This window comes from Anabrus simplex, chromosome 1 (assembly GCF_040414725.1).
Source record: "Anabrus simplex isolate iqAnaSimp1 chromosome 1, ASM4041472v1, whole genome shotgun sequence".
NCBI classification, from domain to species: domain Eukaryota; kingdom Metazoa; phylum Arthropoda; class Insecta; order Orthoptera; family Tettigoniidae; genus Anabrus; species Anabrus simplex.
This window is the reverse complement of record NC_090265.1, coordinates 1,012,218,189-1,012,232,751: the sequence shown is the minus strand read 5'-3', so window position 1 is coordinate 1,012,232,751 and position 14,563 is coordinate 1,012,218,189. Positions and strand designations below refer to the sequence as shown.

Sequence of the window (14,563 nt, the reverse complement as noted above, 5' to 3'; positions counted from 1 at the left end):
TTTTTTTTTAAATCCGGATGCATCTAGGTCAGGAAGAGTAGGTTAACCATCACTATACTCCAGTCCAGGTTTCACTGTATGCTCCTTTTAACAGAATCCATCCACTATAATCTGGATATTCCTTGTCCTTCCTTCGGTGCACCTGAGTTTATTTGCTTATTCTTACTTACTTTCTTTCACTCATTCATTCATTCAGTTACTGTTTCCTCTTTCAGAGCTGAACCAGATGGGGGCAAATATGGTTCCCTTCCATTTTGTTCTATCTCTCCACCATTTCTTATTCAACACTGTGTTCCACTCCAGGTTCTATCTTCAATAACAAGGGAAGATCGCATACTGGGGAATAATGGATCTTAACGTAAATTTTGCACACACATTAAATGAGCCAAGAATAACACAACGGTCAAAACAATTCTTTCGGAAATTAACATGCGATCTATAGGAAGGGTTAATTCCACATGTTTGAATCTGCATGCTTGGCTACGCACGACTGCGGCGCATGCTGGGTTCACTCAACGAGCGACCTCACCACTGATCTTTTTTATTCCCTTAGTAACTGCACAGCACGTTGTAGCGGCATTGAGAGATATAATTTAATTCCTGTATTGGTTGTGGGTCAATAAAGGCAATAGAATAAGAATGTTATGATGAAAATAAAGGCTAATCACTATAACAAGGGATGTTACACACAAAAGGAAGTTACTCCTTATACTTTCTGCAACAGTGATACTCATGGTAGAAATGTTGAAAGTACAAAGCTGTTCTACATCAACCACACCTAACGAAGTGAGGATAAGGGCAAGTGGAACATTTTAAATCACCGCTGTCAAAACAATATTCCACAGGACATTCAAAGGCTCCCCGGTTTTTGGACAAGTACCGGCTTCGGTACAAGGCGTATTGCCACACGGGACGAAAATGAGGATATGACAGTTGGCGATATGTCAGAGATTGAATTTTCAAGATGGTGTTTCACTGCGCTAAAACTATAGAACAGTGTCGGATTATCTACGTACAAAGCCTTTCCATACTATAAACCCATATACCGTATTTCTCCAAATCCAAGATTATGATATTCTCAGAATTTTATGTGAAAAATCACGGGTCATCCTGCATTTGTGACGTACCAGTAATTACATGTAATAAATAATAATAATAATAAATGTAATAAATAAGTAATTACCACCACTGGCAGCTACCATGGTAACCATGTTGCTTCCCTTCATCTACTCCGCCCACATAAAACTAAACTGAACGTCCACATCTTTATTACACATCGCTAGCCGCGTCAGTCGATTGTACAGTACCTCTCCATAACATCACTGGTTCTCGGAAAATGGCGAAGACAGAATAGCATTCTACTAGCCTCTACAAAAACGTTTCTCAAAGCCCCAGAATGGCATCAAAACATTAGGCCTACTCTCCCGAGCTAACTGCAAGGTCGACTATAATGCACCGTACTGCTGGGCCCCAGCAGTGCATGAAATGTCATTCAAATTGGAATAGCAAGGATGCGACCCTTAGAATTCTTAGAAAGGCCATGGTTACTCAGTGACAGAGTACCTAGTGCTTAGTAAATGTAACTCTTTTATACATGGCAGAAATATTTATGCGATGGATCATGGTATTGCAGACACGAGTGAAACAGGTATTGCTGGCAAATTTCCAACTGATTCCCATACATATTATGATACCAGTTTTAAGTTAATGGTTATCAAAAACACGGAAATGAAGAATAATTGTGCAGCCGCAAGAAAATGTGGCATAACTAACCAGTGCCTGCGTTAGCACGAAGTCAAAAATAGCTTTAAGTATGAGTACTGTACAAAAAAAAAAAATGTATTCAGTGGCCCGCAACAGGGAAGCTTTACAGAAGTCGAAGATGAAATTGTGAGGTATGTGCATGAAAAACACAAAGGCAGAATGGCCATATCACAGTGCATAAAACTCACTGACCTTCAACGTCCGCGTCTTTATTATATCGTACACTGCTAGCCACCGAAGCAGGCAAGCGAGACGTGCGTCTAGCAGCAGCAGGTTATACCTGATGTTTAATAAGAGTTTCATAGACAACAGGAATAATTTCATGATGGATCATCATAGACACACGTGGAATAAGTATTGCCGGTAAATTTTCAACAGGTTCTCTTCGATATTATGATGCCAATTTTAAATTAATGGTTACTAAACCCACGGAAATAAGGAATAATTGTGCAGCCGCAAGAAAATACAGCATAACTAAAGCCAATATTCGGTGATGGCGTCAAGACAAAGGGAATCTAAAAATGCGTACTGTATAAGAAAGGCATTCAGTGGCCTGCAACAAGGAACATGAAATTGTGAGATGTGCGTGATAAATGCAAGGTCGGAATGGCCACAACACGTTATGCAATATGAATGTGAGCTCGCAAATAAGAAATCCCTGAACTTTCCAAGGCAGTATCAGATACCTCTAACAAAAATAATTAGGAAAGTAGGTAGGATTTACATGATACTAGTGTGTGTTTATTTTATTTTGTAAATTAAATTTGAAGTTTGCTGAATGATTTAATTCTTTTGAAAGATAAAGTGGGTGTAGTCTTGCATTCAGTGTTGTCTTGGATTCAGAGAAATACGTACATCTAGTGATTGACAGTAAGATGTGGCACCAGGAGGGATCATCCTCAGCTGTACGGTATCTTCACTTTGTACAGATTTATGTCCAGAAAAGGAATCCAGAATGGGCGCAACTATACCGGATGATGTACATTATCCGTGAATATGCCATTAAACCATTTGTTCACTTGTATAGATCCCATTTTTCCATATTTATGCAACCAACATGAATATTTTCATGCAAAAACATGTTCTGTTTCACAGTCTTACCAAACACACTGTTCGACTCTCTTAAAGTGATGCATAAAGGTCCCATATTTTGCCACTTGTGGTAACTGTTGGCATTATGGTGCAATTGTATGTGGTGACCACCACAGATTGCACTGCAGTTGTTATTGATTTTTTCCCCTTTTAAAGTCAATATTCATCCTGTACACATCTCCAGACTGAACTCACTCTGATCACTGATACATATGTTTTTGGCACCGTAGAACTCTATAACAGATTTAACTTCTATGAATATTTCTGCTGTTGCCGACATGGTTGGTCTTCTTTTTCGCCAAACCAGATGTTATTTTCTGCAACACAATACTATCGTGCTTTTTAAAGTTACATGGCATGCTTTAAACCCAGTGCATTGTTCTTCATTAACAACTTGCAGAGCCCACTGCCGGATAGTCACATCATGAATTATTTCATTATTCGTATGGAAAAAGTGTTGGTTTTTTTTTTGGACAGCGCGTTATTGCCCTCAATTTGTCGTAACACATCCCACTGTTCTTTACATGCTCTTCCCACAAATATTAAGCCTTCTTCGCTTTTTTTTTTCCTAGTGGCTTTACATCGCGCCTACACAGATAGGTCTCATGGCGACGATGGGACAGGGAAGGGCTGGGAGTGGGAAGGAAGCGGCCATAGCCTTAATTAAGGTACAGCCCCAGCATATGCCTGGTGTGAAAATGGGAAACCACGGAAAACCATTTTCAGGGCTGCCGACAGTGGGGTTCAAACCTACTATCTACCGAATGCTGGATACTGGCCGCACTTAAGCGACTGCAGCTATCGAGCTCGGTTTTTTCGCTTTTAACACTATGGAACTTTTGTTTCACCGACAAAAACCAGGCCCCGCATACAACTTTCCTGATAATGAACAGCTGTACGTTCATCTTTAGCATTTCTTGGTTGGCTATCATCTTCTACCAAATATTCGCCATCAAAATCATTTGTTTCAGCATCATGTCACATGTCATTGAGGTAAAAGTGAGACACGACATGCTGTCTATGAAAAATCATCATTTTTGAGGCAGCTTCTGATGACACTTTTAAATATCAGTTCGTAAAAATGTTTTAATTGCAAGTTTTGAAACAGATGCCAGCCAACATATAGACCAATTAACAAACCGTCAAGTGTCCTGCACATCATGTTCTTGAACCTTGGGAGCCTTAGTACCACACGTTTCATATTTTTCTTCCAAAAAAAAAATAACTTTGCCTATGTTGATTACCGTTACACAAACAACCACTTGAGCCATACAACGATTCTAAGTGTATGTCAGCGTGATCTCAAATCAGCTGTTGGACAGTGCGAGTTGCAGGTGGTGCATGGAGTAGCGCCCTCTGGGCGAGTGAACCCAGCATGCGGTGCACTACTGCGTACCTGAGTGTCCCAATTCAAACATACAAACTTGAACGCTTTCTATAGGTCGCACAACTTAATTTCAGAAAACAACTTTGGCCATTGTGTTATTCTTGGCTCATTGAACCTTTTAAGTGCTGAGTTACCAGTTGACTGGTACCTCAGTGCTGAGTTTTTTCATTCGTATGTAAAAACATTTGTAGAAGCCTCGATTCTTAACTTCTCAGTGGGGTGATTAGCTTAAAATGTTTATAAATGTTGGTTGATTATAAACCTAAAAGCAAATGGGAAATCCCACAGTTATGTTCAATATTATTTTGAGAGAAAACAAAATTACACTTATGTGCCTTGTGGGCATTATCTTTATACAAAGTAAAGAGCCCAAAATAATATTTCCTAAACTCTGAAGGCAGCTAATACATATAACTTCTTAGAAGTATATAGGTTGATATTTTAAAATACTTTCCAAACCTGGAATAAGGTACCATCAAGCGGGGTGATTTCGGACGGTTTTGAGGTTATTTTCGTTTTAACTCACGAAGGGAATCTTGAATTGTATTGTTTATCATCGTAATAATGAGGAATATATCCCATTAATGCAATACCCTACAAACGAAAAATATACGCCAACGCAGGTTTTGCTGAGAAAACAAAAAGTAGTGCCCGAATTCACTCCGTACTTTGGGGTGATTTCGGACGCACATGCATTTTTAACCGCTGTCCGAAGTTTCAAAGCGTATTAGGTGATATAGGACATAAATAGTCCTTTATTTCAATTCTTCGTTCTTTTTGCTTTAGTTTTGTGATATTTAAAGTGTTCTGAGGGTGTCTAAAATATGACTAGCTGGTTAAAATCATTGTAATGATAAATGGAATGCGTTACTGATCGATCTTTTTTTCTGACAAGGTAAATGTAAAGTTTTCTGGTTTAAATTGAAACATTAATAGTTATAAACTGCACAGAACTCCTACTGAAAAATCTTAATAATTTTTCTTACGAACGATACAAATCTCAGAGCAAAAAAGGTCGATACAATGAACATGTAGTTACCACGGCCTATAAATCTAAAATACGTTTTCTTTGAAAATAAACATTCCTCTCTTCTCAACTTGGACTGGAAGTATTTTTGAACTTTGTTCTTTAGCTATTGTATCCTCAGAAGGGATGTTAGAGAACACACACACTCTTTTGCTGGTTTTTATATGGGCACAAGTATTTGACATACACATCACTTGAACGAATATTTCAAGCCAGGCAAAAATACTGCCTGTATGCACTTTATTCCTCAACTTGTATGTATAATCTGCAACAAGGAAAGCCTCTTCTTGCAACACCAGAACGTTATTACATTCATCGTGTGCTTCATCGCATTCATTTTCACTGCTGCCATCACTGCCAGCGCCATCACTTGTTTCTGCACTGCTTTCTTTCATCTCGGCAGAACATGGCCAAAAATCTACTTCCCAGGAAGAACATTTTATTTGCGGCGGCGACGGCGGGAAGTAGCAGGTTGTGTTGGAGCATGGCCGGAGGGTGACAAGCTTCCTTGAGCATTTCCTTCTTCCTCATTTAGCATTGTTGTCTTCGCATTTTTGGATGTACATTCTGCACATTATTTTGTAGGGTGGACCAAGTCATACCAAAGAAATCAAATGATTTCCTATAAGACAACTCGCCATTTTTAATATCACGTACGGCTTTTTCTAATAATTTTGGTTCGTAATTACACCTTCAAGCAGCTTCTTTCTGCTTCTGATAATTTCTAGGCATTGTCCGAAATCACCCAGACTGTTTTCAATTTTCAGTAAAATGTGCGTAAAACACTATTTTTCAACAAATCACACCAAAAGTTTATAAACACTTCAGTCAGCTGATCTCACTAAGAACCATAATTATAATGCATTCCTTCCGGCCGCAACAATCGAAAGTATCCACTTAATGTTAATGCATGAACTTCCAACAATGCCAGTGCACACAGCAAATTTTCTAAAGTATGAAGTCGATTCGTAACAAAAAGCACAGAACGCAAGAAACATAACCTCAAGGTCAAACTAAAACGCGTGCGGAAGTGCAAAGCACTGGCGGCTCGTTGCTATGCGACAAAATACAGCAAATCTACCATACTGTCCAAAACCACCTCTGTGTCCGAAATTGCCCCGTTTGACAGTTAGAGTCAAATGTTTTCTACTGGTTTTTAGTGATGCCGATTTGTCTGCTACGAAAATAGTGATAAAATAGCTTTTGTACTCACAGTGTTTTTCTTCTTTCATTTATAAGGATGATCTGTTTCTCTCTTACATACAATATTTTCGGCACACTCTCTATCACTTTCAACATCGCTTAACAATTCCTTAAAATGATCATCTCCATAATCACTTTCCACTGTGGTTAATAACTGAAAGATTCTGTGATCGGAAACAACATCACTACAAGAGCAAATAGATTGATAATCCGCCACGTTTGTTTACATCACAGATGAACTCCACAGACGTCTACAAAAAGCTCTGTAAGTTGCTTCCTGAAGCTATAATCTCTGATCAATTAGTTCTACGAAATGCCCAACAGATGACAGAAAATGTCAGAGATCAAATTTGCACTCGAAAGTGAACCGAGAAACTAAAAAAAAAAAAATTAAAAAATTAAAATTCTCGTGCACCGTCTATAGAAGGGCGTAGCACTGGTGGACCAGCCGCGTCAGCCCGTCTATAGGCGGGCGTAGCACTTATCGGGTTAATGTGTATGCAAAATTTATGTAAGATTGGTGATTTCCTAGTTTGCGACCTCCCTTGTAAGTTCATCTGCTGCAATCTTTGTCTTCCACGCCCTCTCTTCTCGGTCATCTGTCCTTCCAGTGCCAATGTTGGCATTCTTTCTTCATTCAACCGCATGATATGTCCAAACCAATTCAGTCTGTTTTGCTCCAGTATTCCATTCAGTTTTTGCATATGTATTTATTTCTCACCATTTCTCCTGTCTTCTGTAGCATAACCATCAAGAACATAATTTCTAAGGCATGTCCACAATGTGAAAAGATCATTCTTGGAAGCAGACGACTTCGGAATAAACCGACGATGAATGACATGGTAAGTCTATTTCTTTGAAGTGAAATACACTGACTTAGCAAATGTTATGGAATAGTCACCTAATAGCATGTGAGGCCTCCTCTGGCCCTGTGAACTGCAGTGAGACGCCATGGAAGTGAGTCGACAAGTCCCTGGTAGTCCTCCGGACGCAGCTGACACCAAATCGTTTGCAGAGCGGCCGCCAATGCTGGTCTGTTCGTGGGGGCAGGATCTATGGCACGGACCCTGCGTTCCAGGACATCCCAGATATGCTCGATAAGGTTCATATCGGGGCTCCTGGGTGGCCATGGCAGTCATTGGACCTCCGCTGAATGTTCCTGGAACCATTTCCGGGCGACGTGGGAGTGATGTGGCAGAACCATCTGGGTGCTGGAAGGCCAAAAATGGGTGGAGAGGGTCTCCGAGCAGCTCAACATACCGCGTACCATGCAAAGTCTCTTCCAGAACAACTACGGGGTCCATTCCATACCAGGAAGATACACCCCAGACCATAACAGAGACACAAGCGCCCTGGAACACACCTTCGAGGCAGGCGGGATCCATCGCTTTATGTGGTCTGAGCCACACACGGTGCCTCCCCTCGGCATGGTGCAGTTGAAATCTTGATTCGTCCGACCATACCATGTTACGCCATTGTTCCAGTGTCCATCCCTAGTGACTGGCGACAAATGCGCGTCGTGGTGCCCAATGACGTTGGGTTAACAGTGGCACCCGTGTGCAGCGCCGGCTCCAATACCCCACAGAACCCATGTTCCTACGGATTGTCCACTGGGAGACGTGTCTAGCATGGCCTGTGTTGAATTGAGCCGTGATTTGTTGCATGGTTGCCCGTCTGTCACTATTGACAATCCGTCTCAGATGTCGTCGGTCACGGTCATCGAGGGTGGCTGGACGGCCAGTTGTTTGTCTGTTGTGGACGGTGACACCCGCATTCAACCATTCATGATACACCCTGGACACGGTTGATCATGTGAAGTCGAATTCCCGCACCACTTCTGAAATCGCACTTCCCATCCGTCGGGCACCGACCACCATACCCTGTTCGAACGGTGTCAGCTCAGGACGACGTTCCACATTACACCTGTCACATGCACAGCCACTGCTCACAAGGTCTCCTATACAACTGCCGCTGGCACAGAGGGCGTCTGGTGCGCAGACAACACACCTGCGCATCAGTGCTCCGCTATCCCATGACATTTGCTCAGTCAATTTTACAGATTTTACCCTAATACAGTATTCTAATTTATTTCAGGTTATCTGGCTCCTATCTTTAGTGAATTCCTGCAGGACAGACTACAGTTTCTGTATAATTATTACTAGAGAATATATTACTGCCTTCAATTTTTATAAAAATTAATTGTGTTATACATATTTTTTATTATTTTGTACTATTCTAGGCCTAAATAAATTTTTTAACTTAAGGTAATTATGTTTGATTTTTACATTTCCATTTTTAATTTAGATTTGCATAATTTTCAAGTTTGTGGGTTACTGTAGTCATGTCCTAGTTCGTGAACCATGGGCAATGGCTGAGTGGCGGGATACAGTTGCTATGGAATGGGAGTTGGCATCTCGGACATATTCTGAGTCATGGCCCTCCTTGTGCTCAGGCGGTCAGGACTATACAATTCACCAGTGGTCCATAACCCGTTAGAGCAGAGATCCTCACTTGGACTATATGCAAGTAGGGTAGCATCCTGCTTCATGAATTTACCGAGCTCAGAATATTTTAAGCAAGCCTCGGACCTATGGGAGTAGTGGAGTCCCACTCCCATTTGACAGGCGAGGGACTCCTTGGAAACAAAATGGAATTCGATGGGAAGCTATCAATATTAATGGGGCTTATGGAAGAAAGGTAGAAATGGCTGAGTCAGCAAAGAGGATGCATCTGGATGTGCTAGGAGTAAGTGATATTCGGGTAAGGGGAGATAACGAGGAAGAGATAGGAGATTATAAAGTGCACTTGACAGGTGTTAGAAAGGGAACGGCAGAGTCTGGTGTATGGCTCTTTATCAGGAATACCATTGCACACAACATAGTTTCTGTTAGGCACGTAAATGAGCGAATGATGTAGGTTGATTTGTCAGTTGGAGGAATTAGGACAAGAATTGTGTCCGTGTATTCACCATGTGAGGGTGCAGATGAGGATGAAGTCGACAAGTTTTATGAAGTATTGTGTGACATCGTGGTCAGGGTCAACAGCAAGGATAGAATATTGCTAATGGGCGATTTCAATGCGAGAGTTGGGAATAGAACTGAAGGATACGAGAGGGTGATTGGTAAATGTGGGGAAGATATGGAAGCTAATGGGAATGGGAAGCGTTTGCTGAACTTCTGTGCTAGTATGGGTTTAGCTGTTACGTATACATTCTTCAAGCATAAGGCTATTCACCACTACACATGGGAGGCTAGGGGTACCAGATCCATAATAGACTATATCTTAACCGACTTTGAATTCAGGAAATCTGTTAGGAATGTTTGAGTTTTCCGCGGATTTTTCGATGATACAGACCACTATCTGATCTGTAGTGAACTAAGTATCTCTAGGCCTACTGCAAACAAATAAGGGTAGAAAATCTCCAGGGTGAGGAAATTAGACAGAAGTACATGGATATGATTAGTGAGAAGTTTCAAACAGTAGACAGTAAGCAGGTTCAGGATATAGAAAGTAAATGGGTGGCATACAGGGATGCTGTAGTAGAAACAGGAAGGGAATCCCTAGGAACAACTGTGTGTAAAGATGGGAAAAGGCTAACATCTTGGTGGAATGATGAAGTGAGATCAGCCTGTAAACGTAAAAAGAAGGCTTATCAGAAATGGCTCCAAACAAGGGCCGAAGCAGACAGGGATTTGTATGTAGATGAAAGAAACATAGCGAAACAAATAGTTGTTGAATCCGAAAAGAAGTCATGGGAAGATTTTGGTAATAACCTGGAAAGGCTAGGTCAAGCAGCAGGGAAACTTTTCGGGATAGTAATAAAGAATCTTAGGAAGGGAGGGAAAAAGGAAATGAACAGTGTTTTGAGTAATTCAGGTGAACTCATAACAGATCCCAGGGAATCACTGGAGAGGTGGAGGGAGTATTTTGAACATCTTCTCAATGTAAAAGGAAATCATCCCGGTGGTGTTGCAAACAGCCAAGCTCATGGGGAAGAGGAAAATGATGTTGGTGAAATTATGCTTGAGGAAGTGGAAAGCATGGTAAATAAACTCCATTGTCATAAGGCAGCAGGAATAGATGAAATTAGACCTGAAATGGTGAAGTATAGTGGGATGGCAGGGATAAAATGGCTTCATAGAGTAGTAAAATTAGCATGGAGTGTTGGTAAGGTACCTTCAAACTGGACAAAAGCAGTAATTGCACCTATCTATAAGCAAGGGAACAGGAAGGATTGCAACAAGTATCGAGGTATCTCATTGATTAGTATACCAGGCAAAGAATTCACTGGCATCTTGGAAGGGAGGGTGCGATCAGTCGTTGAGAGGAAGTTGGATGAAAACCCGTGTTGTTTCAGACCACAGAGAGGCTGTCAGGATCAGATTTTCAGTACGCGCCAGGTAACTGAAAAATGCTGCGAGAGGAATAGGCAGTTGTGTTTATGTTTCGTATATCTAGAGAAAGCATATGACAGGGTACCGAGGGAAAAGATGTTCACTATACTGGGCGACTATGGAATTAAAGGTAGATTATTAAAATCTATCAATTGGGCTTCAGTGAGAATTGATGGTAGAATGAGTTATTCGTTCAGGGTACTTACAGGGGTTAGACTAGGCTGTAATCTTTCACCTTTGCTGTTCGTAGTATATATGGATCATCTGCTGAAAGGTATAAAATGGCAGGGAGGGATTCAGTTAGGTGGAAATGTAGTAAGCAGTTTGGGCTATGCTGACGACTTGGTCTTAATGGCAGACTGTGCCGAAAGCCTGCAGTCAAATATCTTCGAACTTGAAAATAGGTGCAATGAGTATGGTATGAAAATTAGCCTCTCGAAGACTAAATTGATGTCAGTAGGTAAGAAATTCAACAGAACTGAATGTCAGATTGGTAATACAAAGCTAGAACAGGTAGGTCATTTCAAGTATTTAGGTTGTGTGTGTTCTCCCAGGATGGTAATATAGTAAGTGAGATTGAATCAAGGTGTCGTAGAGCTAATGCAGTGAGCTCGCAGTTGCGATCAGCAGTATTTTGTAAGAAGGAAGTCAGCTCCCAGACAAAACTATCTTTACATCGGTCTGTTTTCAGACCAACTTTGCTTTACAGGAGCAAAAGCTGGGTGGACTCAGGATATCTTATTCATAAGTTAGAAGTAACAGACATGAAAGTATCAAGAATGATTGCTGGTATAAACAGGTGGAAACAATGGCAGGAGGGTACTCGGAATGTGGAGATAAAGGCTAATTTAGGAATGAACTCGATGGATGAAACTGTACACATAAATCGTCTTCGGTGGTGGGGTCATGTGAGGCGAATGGAGGAGGAAAGGTTACCTAGGAGAATAATGGACTCTGCTATGGAGGGTAAGAGACGTAGAGGGAGACCAAGACGACAATGTTTAGACTCGGTTTCTAACGATTTAAAGATAAGAGGTATAGAACTAAATGAGGCCACAACACTAGTTGCAAATCGAGGATTGTGGCGACGTTTAGTAAATTCTCAGAGGCTTGCACACTGAATGCTGAAAGGCATAACAGTCTATAATGATAATGTATGTACGTATGTATGCATAATTTTCCCTCCCCGTTTTTGAGTTGAGAAAGAGTTTTTTAAAAAGGGGTAGTTATTAATGTGTCCAGTTAATACTATCCAGCTTAAAAAACTGTGAATGGTAATTTGAAAGAGATATCTCACACAATAACAAGAATGCTTTAAAACCAAAGCATCATTTCATACAACATTAATATCTCAGGCTACAGAAATGATGGTGGCCTGCCATGATAATCTGTGTCAGAGTCATTGTCATTACAAAGAGGCTCAACTTGGTCACCGATTAATGCAATAATCTTCAGAGTAATCTAGCCTATGTAGATGCTGGAATAAATTTACCACCTCCAGTCTTGTACTGCTCCAATTTGTCCTTCGAATAATCTTTTTCTTTTTCACTTCTTTTCAGGTTCATAAGCAATGAGTTTCATACTGATCCATATTGAAATACAAATTACAAATAGGAAAACAAAATCCAAAAATGGTTCCACAATGCAACACTTATTAACATAAGGACTACATTACATTGGGACGAGTTTTGATCTTCCCATGAGATCATCTTCAGTATTTTTAACTTTTTGCTTTCCTATTTGTGCTGACAATGTGGTCACATTCAAGTGGCTACTAAATTCATTGCTAACTCATTTCATGCTTTTTCTTTTCCTTTTAGGGATATACCATCTGTCTTTTTACATTATATAACGTTCCAACATTTAGAATGTAAACCGACAATCTTTCTCTAGTGAATCAAAATTATTGCCCCGGAGATTTTTTTTCCCCATCACCTTCCATTATAATTTTCTTCTGTGCATAGTTTAATTTACTAATCTTGTCCTAACACCAAGTCAGTTCAATTTCAAACAGGACCTCATAATTCTGAGCAAGTAGTGTACAGGTGAAAGGTGACAAATGGTCAGAAGAGCGAAATAATGTTAACTGTACACACTGCTCACTTGATCATTAACGTTAACACCATGTTAGTTAACTAGCTTGTTATAGTGTTCTGTGAAGCGCGATTTCCATAACGTCACATTAAAATCTTAACAAGGTGTTAACCAACTCTCTGTTAGCAGAGTTTTAACAGTGCTTGATGAAAATGGTCTGTACGTATTTATTCATTTCCCTTACTAACAGATTACAAACAGCAGTGGTGAAAAACAAAGAGAAATATGCTAAAGGAGGCCTGTTTCTTGGGGGTCAGTTATGTATACCTGGGTTCCTAACCTTGAACTCCGCTTCTACTTTCATTTCTGGTTCAGGTTGGTAGGCCCTTGACCACTTAGGTTCACTACTATCACTTTCATTTGGATACTCCTAATTTCTGGTTCGTCATGTCGTAAATCATCGTCAATATCACTGTCTAAATCACTTACCCTAGGCTCGTACAACTCGCCATCCCCTGAAGAAATGCAGATCACTGATATATGGTTTGCATCCCAGAAAAACAGTGTCTGAATCAGAAATGTTACAAATAACAAAGAAAGTTGTTCAACTTCTAGAAGACTATAAATAAATAATGAAGGTCAATATCTGGCTAACTTAGTTTAGCATGCTTGTGCCATCTAACAAAAATATGTACTATGTAGAACTTATTCAAGCTTTCACTGGGTCCCAATTTATATCCCAGGAAATCTCCACACCGGCCATGGATAAAAAGAGTACGAGGGCTAATACACTTCAGTTTACTTACAAAGGCTAGTTTGCTAGTTGTTAGTCCATATTCATGCTTTTACTCCAGCTGCAAATTCGATTGCTTTTCTCCATTTATCTGAATCATTTACGGAGACAGGTAAGATAGATTATCATACATAATACAATATAATCTCACAACATAACTTGATAAAACAAGCACAGGAACAGTTGAGGCTGTATGCACCACAGTAATCTGTGTGATTACACTTGTTTGCAGGTAGCATAAATATCTCACCCTTTTAATCAAACAGCTTCAGGAGACTTATCTTAGGCAAACTAGCTTACCTCCATAGCCCTTTCAGACTTGAAAGAAAACTGGAGGTGTGAATGTTTGTTTGTATGTCAAAAACCGACTAAAATGCTCCTCAATACACATACTGATTGTTTATTTTACAAAATAAAAACTAACATCCGAAAAAAAAGGACCCACACAATTGTGCGTATCAAAATTCAAACCCTCGTTGTATCACATACGATGATGTATCTTCAAAATTTACATTCACTAACCAATGTACACACTTCAATGAATATATTCCGATATTCAGTAAAGCTTCTAGATTAATATAAACGCAATAAATAAATAAATACTTACTTTTGGCACTACTGCTTCCTGCCATCTCGCCGATCAACCGTGCCCTAAACTCTTCTTCCTTTGCCCTGGCGGTCAAGCGCACACTAAAAACAATTGAAATACATGCCACGTATCCCGCACAATCACTGCAGTCCGGTCTTGCGCCAAAAAAAAAGTCAAATACGGTCAGGGATAAATAAAATACGAACCCACACAATTGTGCGTACACGGTCTGAAAGGGATAGCACATCAGAGGTCTGATCACATGTGAAGTAATGATGTG

The 14,563-nt window shown here is 40.3% G+C and overlaps 1 protein-coding gene across 1 annotated transcript in view; it reads right to left on the bottom strand.

Annotated features, from left to right (window-relative positions):
- Nmd3 (60S ribosomal export protein NMD3) overlaps nucleotides 1-14,563 on the bottom strand; it is a 94,849-nt gene that overhangs the window by 51,723 nt on the left and 28,563 nt on the right. The gene's annotated exons all lie outside the window — the stretch shown is intronic.